The sequence below is a fragment of the Pinus tabuliformis genome, chromosome 4_2 (assembly GCF_031772625.1).
Source record: "Pinus tabuliformis cultivar Carrire ecotype Pingquan chromosome 4_2, CPIR1, whole genome shotgun sequence".
NCBI classification, from domain to species: domain Eukaryota; kingdom Viridiplantae; phylum Streptophyta; class Pinopsida; order Pinales; family Pinaceae; genus Pinus; species Pinus tabuliformis.
The window spans coordinates 1,070,029,551-1,070,039,757 of NC_142304.1; positions in this window are offsets into that span (position 1 = coordinate 1,070,029,551).

Below are 10,207 nucleotides of genomic sequence, written 5' to 3' on the forward strand. Positions count from 1 at the left end.
GCCACCAGTATTTGGTTGCACCCTAAAAATCCATCAGACATGGACATTACTATATATCTTGTGACTTGCACAATATCTCCATATTTGGAAAAATTTAATTATCCTTGAGAGGAGCCTTATTAAGATCATGGAATTCAAAACCTAATTGTATATCTCAATTATTCTTCCTAGTCACAACTAGATTGGGAATCTAATCAGAATGTCAGATTTAAAAAATGATTCTCGCCTTCTCCATTTTCAATTTTCAATTTAACTAATGGTTTCAACTTTAGATTAATTAATCTTAACTTTTCTCTCACTAGCTTGATCCCTTCCTTCAGATGAATAACATGATTTATGATTTTCTTCTCATATTTCTTCAAATATTGGTAAGTCCATGCCAAAATATCTTGGAATTCTTTTAATAATCTCATATATTGGTTGATTTCATGTTGAGTGCAGTTGCTTCCTATGTTCACCAACCTTGGTGTCTAAGTTCCAATATTTATTTTCTAGACTTGCTTAAATCTTCTTGGATGGTGAATCTTTTGATACCTTAGTAGCCTGAATCTGATCACCTTGATTAAGAGTAGATTCATGACACGTTGATATATTGTTACAATTTTCTAACATCCCTTCATCTCCATTATCTTCTTCAACATGAAATCTGACAATTGTTTCTCATTATCAAATATTTTTGAATACTCTTCATTATCTGGGACAGACAATCAAAATATGACTTAAACATGAAACTACTTATGAGTCAGACCTGGTTTGAATAAAGAAGATGTTACCACCATGGGATCATCCTTCTATTTTTTTTCTCTTGGCACAAACAATATGTTGAAAGAATTGAAATTTTGATTCAATTCCGAAGCTCTCTTTGCATAAGTATTTATCTTATTCTTCTTAATGTTATACTTCTTGTGAATTTGATCAAAAATCAATTTAGAGTCTCCCAACACAACAATGCTTGAAATTGTCACTTGTTGGGCAAGAGAAAGATCTTGAATCATTGCTTCGTATTCAGATTCATCATTGGTACAATTGAATTGCAAATGAAAATCATTTGGAAACCATTCTCGGAGACTTTTGAATATTATCCCAGCTACTGATCTAATGCTTGCAGAAGCATCACCAAATGACATTTTTCCAAAACAATGACAAAATTTATGATAAATATTATTTATAGTATTTACATCATTTAATAAAACATAGTTCCCATGACCAATATCAATATAATTGACTACCACCTTAACCTCTTTCTTCTTGAAGAAGAATGGATTCTTCAGTTCATGAGGAACTCAACTTAATATACCTTACTTATTTGGGAGAATCATAAAACTACCATCATTCATAATATATCCCCCTACAAGGAAACTCCACTCTCTCCCCAAGACAAGTCCATATGTGGTGGGAAAATATACCACAATTATTGTGAAAACAATAGTAATATGGGGTGTTGAACTTATTGATGAATAAAATTATTTGATCTCACCATATGTTGGCACATTTCTTAAGTGAAATACATAGATACTTTCTCCCATTTGATAATATTTGGGGCAATTAAGGCTAATTTCCTACATAATGTATAGTGGCATAATCTTATTTGTAGGAACACTATCTACCAAATAGTTATGAAACACAAATTCTGGTGTTTCCAAAGACATATAGAAGGGATGAATTTTCCGTTGGGTATAATCTTGCATAAGTGGTGTCTTTATTCTCCAAAGATTTGAGGAGATTTTCTCTTTGTTAGACATTTTTTACCACTTCTTAAAATGGAAGGGTGATTTGCAACTTATTCAAATCGCTCATGACATTGTAAGTCATTTTAGTTGTATCAACTCCCTTGATTCCTTTAGTCAGAGGTTGTCTTATTCTTCCTTGTTGATTATTTTTCTAAATAGAAGTCTCTAATTAATCTCTTGTCATTTTTTGAGAAGTTGGGCCTTTTCCTTTCATCTTATTCAGTTGGGCCTTTTTTGGGCTATATTTTCTTGTTCCATATTAAAACACTCTTCACTTTATTGAATTGATTCTTCTTATAATAATGATATTGTATCATCTCCCATATTTGTATATTTAGGAGTAGTGGGATTTGCATCATTCCCAACTCGACTTGCCCTAATAAATTGGACTTCTTCTTCCATATCTTCATTGTCCATTACTACAATACTTAGATTCTAAAATCATGGGGCATAGGTCCCCTTAGAAGAGTATTTTCAACAATTTGATTTCTCTCTAGTATTTCCATTAAAGTATATGTTGGCACTCCAATTTTTTGTTGTTGTTGAGATCATTGATCTTCTCCTCTTCTTAATCAAACTATCTCACTCTACATTTTCCTCATATTTATGTTCAATTATGCAATCTATGTATCTAACTTTGAGGAGATTTTTTCTCTAATGCAAGAAAATTCCGCACATTAGTGGGGATGCCATGAAAAAATCCTCTCCCAATTGTTGTATCTTGTACAATAAGTTTTCTTTTATCATCTTTGTAATGAAATTTTCAAAGAATACATTTATCTTTGAACTTTTATCAAAAGGAATTTAGGATCAACATTGCTCTCTAACAAGTCTTCTTCCATGTCTTATGCCCTTCTCTTGGTTTCTTGTAGTGTGCCAATATGAGAAAAATTTATTGCATACTTACCATTGCAAAACATTGCATTTTTGAAACACCCAAATATAAATAGATCATTGGAATAATATTCTTGAGATATTTTTTGTAAGGTTTTGAAAAAATGAATATTAAAATGTATAGTTGTTGTTGGGAAAAGTATCCAATTCGGAATGCCCCTATCCCACTCTAAGGTGTGATAGTGCCTTAGCAACAAACAAGGAAAACTATCTGAGTATTCTTCTTTATGAAATGTAAATAGAGAAGAAGGATGTAACTAACCGGTGTCTTCCGCTAGTTTGTCAATCCAATCTCTCTATTTTGGTTCGCTTCCTGCTGCCTGCTCCTTCACTGGTCCAGCTTCACTAAGTTCCTGCAAGATCACAAGAGAGGAAAACTACACAAAAGACATAGATTTACGTTCATAACTAGTTTAGGATCAGATATAAACTAAATATGCAAATATAACAAAACATCATTGATATACCAGCATATAGGAGAAACTCAAATAGCTTTATTGATATGATAATAAAGTTCAAGAGGAGATACAACCAAGTGAGTCCCGATCCAGCATCTACCTCCCAACAAAGGAATCCCTTCCTCTCCTCCAAAAAAGCATAAATCACCCAATGTACTAATCTCAATCTCAAACCAACAACAATTCTCTGCAAAATCCAAAATTCCAGCCTCCTTGAACCTCTGGGTGAGAGATCCATATGTAGATGTAAGCAGAGAGGATGAGTTAGCTTATGTTTTGACTTGTGGCTTCTTTCTGTCAGTTCTTGCTTCCACTTGGAGGTTGAGAGCCTCTTACTCATCACTAGTCGAATTCATTGAGGCAAGTGTCATTGAAGAAGATTCTGGAAGCTTCCAGGGTCTTTCCACCTCGTTGAATGAGCTTGCCATTTGTCATTTCCCGCTCAGCGCACCCTGGTAGTGCTTCCACCTGCGTTGCAGTGCACCTAGCCAGTGTAACTTCTGCATTTCAATGCAGGCAGCTAGTGGAGCCTCTGAATTGATCCTGAATTGACTGTTTCTGAGTGGTTTTTGGTGGAGAACTTCTGGGAGAAGCTGTGATTGGTTGACATAGTTCCTTTAGGGGTAGGAACAACTCATTTAGGGACTTTGGATCCCTTGGATTATGGACATTTCATGCTCAATGTTGTAAGGCACAAAACTGTCTATAACAGTTGCCCCCTAAAGTATGAGACCGTTTATCGGGTGAAATGCTTTATTAGGAGGATCCGAAGTTCTTCCAATGTTGGGAGGAGACCTGTAATAAGATACAATACAATACATTATTTTTCATACTGTTTTCATGATCTAGCTGAGGCGAGCATTCCCATGCTCAACTTTATAAATTCATTTTTCTGTACATAGAACAGACAATCGTCTGATGGTAGACCGATGATTTTGATGAAATCATCATCCTTTTGGTAGGATGATTATCTGCTGCAATGCTGTGCATGTCAATGTCTTTATTTTTCCTGAATATATATCGCAGCCCGGATGGATGAAACTAGATCTGGGGTCTTCAATCTCGTCCGATCTTCACTCTAAGTACAAGTCGATCCATGTGAGAAATGCTCTGAAGTCGAACATGGAAGGACATCGCTTGATTACCAGTCAATGATGTAAATTGTTAACAAGCGCGAGAGGAATCACCGATAATGATAATGACCCTCAAGGTACTGCAGTACAATTCACGTGGTGTGAATAAAGGACTTGGTGTCGAACACCACGCAAAATCTTTCGGTCGAAGCTCATTGATGTATACCTGTTGCTGGAAGTGAGAAACATGCCATTGAGGCATGCAAGCTTCAAAGTACTGAAGGGGGTGTTCCTAGATCAACTTCTTGGATAATGAGCTGATGTCGATAAGAAGCGATCCGTAGAAGGAGGGCCTTAATGTATCCCACATCGGTGACACGGAACGGAGCAAATGATTTTGATGGAGGTGAAAACGATCTGATGATATATGGTTCAGGGTGGCGGTCATGAAAAGATGAAGGATAATGTATGGTAGTGGATGGGACACGGTTGACGTCTCTAGATGACTTCTCTTGAACATATCGGCGACACTTATGTGATGGATTGGTAGCATTTACCCCAAAGGTGGATGGTATGGCGAGACCATGGTGATGTGACTGGTGAATGAAACAACCCAACCCGACTCAGGCACGGAGTGGAAGTGTCATGTTCAAGAGCGACTTGCTACCAATAAAAGTTCTTTGAGTTTCTTCCCAATTTTTCCCCAGTCATTTCTGACCAGTACCTCTTTATTTTTGTCAAGCTTGAGGAGGATAACATATGCTTGTTCTATAATTTTCCCTTCAGGCAAACCCATCGCTATGTTTTAACGAGCCTAGCGATAGTGAAAATCGTTCTCGTCTAAAGACAAGTTTGTCGCTATTAATGTTTTTTAACGAGTCTAACGACAAAGATAACTTGGTCCTTTTCATTTTTAAAGAGTATAAAAAGGAACGTAAAGATAACTCCAGAAGTCCTTTTTCGTCATCTAATCCCTTAAGTCCGAAAAAGTATAAAACAATATAGAAGGGATGAATTTTCGATAGTTTTAACGAGCCAAACAAAGCAAGCGCTCGATCTTTTTGTGCAATAATCCCTCAGGTCCAAAAAGATTAAAATCTATAGGAGGGATAGCACTTCCGGTCGCTTTAACGAGCTGGAAGGCCAAAACTCGGCAATCTTTTCATATTTTATGAGTTAGCTGAAAAGAGCTTAAAGAAAACTCGTCTTTTGAGGAACGAGTGATGAAACAGGTAGCAGCTGATTCCAGGTAAGGGTTGGAATTTTCCAATCACGGCAATGTCACAAGGATGGCTAGTGAAATCACTCTTCGCAGCTGTTCCTCAAAATGGGTAAACAATCAAATGGAGGTGGATGATCGGCCAATGGAAAAGTGGAGGTGACGGTGCAAACATGACCAAGGCTTTAATGGTTAATAAATCTACATTCGCAGTGGTTATTTACCGGAGGATAGTTCATTTTTTAACGAGCTTAAACGCGGATTGAAACACTTGCTCAATCTTATGTTTATTTTTTAACGAGCATGAACTATGTGCTAAAACTGCTCGATTATCCAGTCATATGATAAGAATGTCTCATGTAAGATGCCATTTTTTATGGAGCTTGCGCCTTACAAAGCTATGCCCCGAATCCTTCCTTTATGCAAGTTAGGAAACGAATAATCCAAAAAACAGATAAATAACCGCTCTTTGCTTGCACTCCAAAAGGTTTGCATGCCCCCAGGTATAAAGTACAATTTCAAGGTTACCCCTCAATTTGCAGATAAAACATTTTTTCTACCAGGAAAGGCCTACCTCTTTCAGGTTACCAAAGATTGTCTCATTCGCGCAGCAAATAAAACACTTCTTCGGCGATGTCTACCGAAATATACAAAGGTGAGTGACAACGAGCGCAAAACACATAACTTTAACAAAAGAATCTTATTCTAGAACAACCCCTCTTCCAATCACGGACGGGGTATGGACTGGTCATATTCTCCCGCGAAAACCTACCTTATACCCAAAGTTTTCCTGCCGAAGCAGACCAGGACGCATGCCCCCTGGGTTCCAGTCATATCCTTTCGAATCACTTGCACTCATCTAGAGGACGAACCGTGGGTTGAGACATTTCTTGCGTGAAGAGACCATTTAGGGATGGTATATGACTATTTGCGATGCGTGATCCGGGAAATGAAAGTTGGTCCACGAGCTTGACCACTCTTCCTTCATGCGGAAAACACATTACTCTAAAGAGTGAGGAGATGATGGCTCCCATGCAATATATATAGTCTCGTCCAAGGAGTAGGTTATAATCCAAGGGTCCTTGAATGACCATCACGTTCATTTGAACGGTCTTCCCTCTCAATGTGATAGGCACATTGGGGAGGATCCCTAAAGGTCGACTGGTTCCTTTATCGAAGCTTGTTAGATTTCTCATTTCAGGCAAAAGCGTTGGTGAACCAAGCGCTTTCCAAGCAATAGAGGAAAGGATACTCACAGATGCCCCCTCATCGATGATGGTGCCAGCCATGACCATTCTGTATATTTGAATGATAATTCAGAATGGTATGCTTGCTGGCAAACGGGGTCTGCCTAGTTGGTTCCAGTTGAAGGATACAACTAGGTTGCTTGGTGGTGGGACCGAATAGACGGTCGGGTATCGCTCTGACGAACTTCCTTCTTGCGATAAAGGAATGGGTGGGTTGCCCCCGTGTTCGTCGGAGTCTGTGCTGATGAAAAGAATCTGGATGGTGTCATCCTTATCCTCTTCAGTGATTGTATCATTCGGAGATAAATCCTCCGAAGGCAAGACCGGGTCAACTGCCGCCTCGACCTTTTGGCTTTCATCGGGTATGGATTCAGTAGGTTCATCTTCAATGACCAGCGCTTCAGCTGACCACTTGAGCGGGCCAGCTGGATTCTCAACAAACGAAGGACTTGGCAAGAGTTTTTTATATCCAGGAGGAAGTCGTAACGGTGAAACTAGACGATCTTCCAAGACTCTTTTAGCCTCGTCTAAGAAGGGACAACGGTGGAGGGCATGGTTGCCTTCACACAGTTTACAGGGAGGTCTAGCCCTCCCTTTTTGTCCTGGGACTTCACTTTCGCTAGTTGACGGTGTACTTTCAACATGGCAATCAGAGGTTGACGACACTGGATTGTGCAAACGGGGAGACCAATCCCTTAGTATCCGAGGGATGCAAGGACAATCTTTGTGAAAGTGGTCTCCCTTGCAGATGACACATGGCGATTTAGGCCTAGTCAGTGCGGTGTGTAGATTTTCATTAGACGCCACTTGTTTTCCCTTATTTTCCTTTGGCTCCTTCTTCTTTTTCTCTTTCTTTTTCTTTTCCTTTTTCTCCTTAGGAACTTGGTTTTTAGCTTTACCAGTCCCGTCATGCGAAGAGGAAGGAAGAGAGGAAGAATTGGAGGAAGTAGAAGGTTGGTGGGAAATTCTGGACTCGTCTAATTGCTAATTCGACTGTTAAGGAATAGTGGCGTTCTAAACGACATTGGTTGAGAAAATCCAGACCGACAGGCCAATTGTCAGTCCTCGAAGCGACAATGTGGCCATATGGGGTGCACCAACATCTCCCCAAGAGGAGAAGGGACTAGGATTTCCACCAAGGGGAATTCCTTGGTTGGTAGGCTCCATTTTCTCAACCTAAAGATCAACGCAGGAAAAAGGGGGTGATTATTCCGTTTAAAATAAATTTTAACGACGCTTAGACACAACTTGCTTTTTCAATTTTAAAGAGTCGAGAAAAAGCTAAAGATGACTCTAGTCTCCTTCGATGTTTTAACGAGCCCGAAGTGACAAATGCTCAAATGGACTTTTTCCGTTATAGAGTCTGAAAAAGGCCAAACGGAACTACTCTGGAGTTCTAGGTAGAGGGTGTGCCAAACTTTTCGCAAAACCGCAGAATAATTTTTAAGGTACAGGCGGTCAATCTTCTCGAATGCTGTGTTCAGTGCATTGCGATCAGTAGGGCGGCCGACATGGCTTCCTATGGATAAAGGTTTTATTCCTATAGGGGTCTCCCAATATATACTCGATGGTACGTGGGAGCACAATCCGTACTGGCACTTATCGTCTCTCAGGAGGAATCACCCAACCATCAGTGAGGCGACCAGTGACCAGGTTTTACGACGCTGGAACACGTCTCTAGCCTAGACCTCTATGTTGTGCGTTAAGTTACAAAGCGTTTTTAAGTTCATTCAATTTATTTTAGGTTGATCTTTCTTAGAAGTTTGCCTTTTTGGATCACCACAAGATGTATGATACAATTCCTAAATGCAGTCTAAAGATGATAAGCAAGCTTTTATATCTTTTCAACAATGAAAATCCTAGCTACAAGGGGAAAAGAAAGACACCATCTTTTCTCAAAGAGCATAGAGCACACAGTAATTCACTTTTCCCTAAATCAACATACAAACTGTCAAAATGAAAATGCACATATGCATGTATTTGTTTTCGCTTTCATAATATTGATGCCTAAAAAGAAAGTTGTTGTACAAATTTGAATTCGATTTCAAGTGAAAACATAAACAAGTTCCTTTTTCGAAATAAAAAAGACGATTACAACACTTTATGATTTACTTGTTTCGACACTTGAAATGCATAAATTCAAACCAAAAGACAAAAGTAAAAGCTAAATCAACTGTGAACAGCAAATAAACTCACTCCTAAGATCAAAACGACACTTATGACAGGTCTAGATCTAAGGGCGACAATATGACTAGTTTACTTTTGTAATGGGAAACTGCAAATGATGTAACAAATACACAAAGAACAAATACAATTTATTTATACAACTGAGGCGGAATTGAGGCAAAGAAAAGGGGTTTCAGATAGGTACACTGACTGATAACAGGCTGCAAAAAACAGAGATAAAACTGAGCAAAAGGAAGCAGGGAACCACAGTTGCACAAGGCAAAGACTAATCAGCGCACCCCCAGCACAGAGAAAATGAACTTCAGCGCAGGTAGCATTCAAGGGACCTGCGTTGAAATGCAGAACCTCTTCACAGAGTCTGCGCTGAAGCAGAAACGAGAGTTGTTTCTGGGTTCTGGGTCACGGTTTGCAGTTTAATCTACAGTTTTTGGCCAGATAAAAGCTATCAATTAGGTACAATTAGAGGGATGATTTAAAGGAGGACTAAGATCTATCACAAAGGGCTATTAGAGCACTTGTGGATCAGCTGTTCAGATCATAAGCAGGCCCAGTGAATGGACTAGAGTAGCAGATCTCTACTTTGCATTTGTAAATGGCAAATGCAGTTCGATTCGGCACTCTTTGAGTTTATGAAATGAATAGCAATAGAAACACAAATAAACTAACAAGATACTCTCCCCAACGGATTCGCCAATTTTTTGTTGGGAAAAGTCTCCAATTCGGAATGCCCCTATCCCACTCTAAGGTGTGATAGTGCCTTAGCAACAAACAAGGAAAACTATCTGAGTATTCTTCTTTATGAAATGTAAATAGAGAAGAAGGATGTAACTAACCGATGTCTTCCGCTAGTTTGTCGATCCAATCTCTCTCTTTTGGTTCGCTTCCCGCTACCTGCTCCTTCACTGGTCCAGCTTCACTAAGTTCCTGCAAGATCACAAGAGAGGAAAACTACACAAAAGACATAGATTTACATTCATAACTAGTTTAGGAACAGATATAAACTAAATACGCAAATATAACAAAACATCATTGATATACCAGCATATAGGAGAAACTCAAATAGCTTTATTGATATGATAATAAAGTTCAAGAGGAGATACAACCAGGTGAGTCCCGGTCCAGCATCTACCTCCCAGCAAAGGAATCCCTTCCTCTCCTCCAACAAAGCATAAATCACCCAATGTACTAATCTCAATCTCAAACCAACAACAATTCTCTGCAAAATCCAAAATTCCAGCCTCCTTGAACCTCTGGGTGAGAGATCCATATATAGATGTAAGCAGAGAGGATGAGTCAGCTTATGTTTTGACTTGTGGCTTCTTTCTTTCAGTTCTTGCTTCCACTTGGAGGTTGAGAGCCTCTTACTCATCACTAGTCGAATTCATTGAGGCAAGTGTCA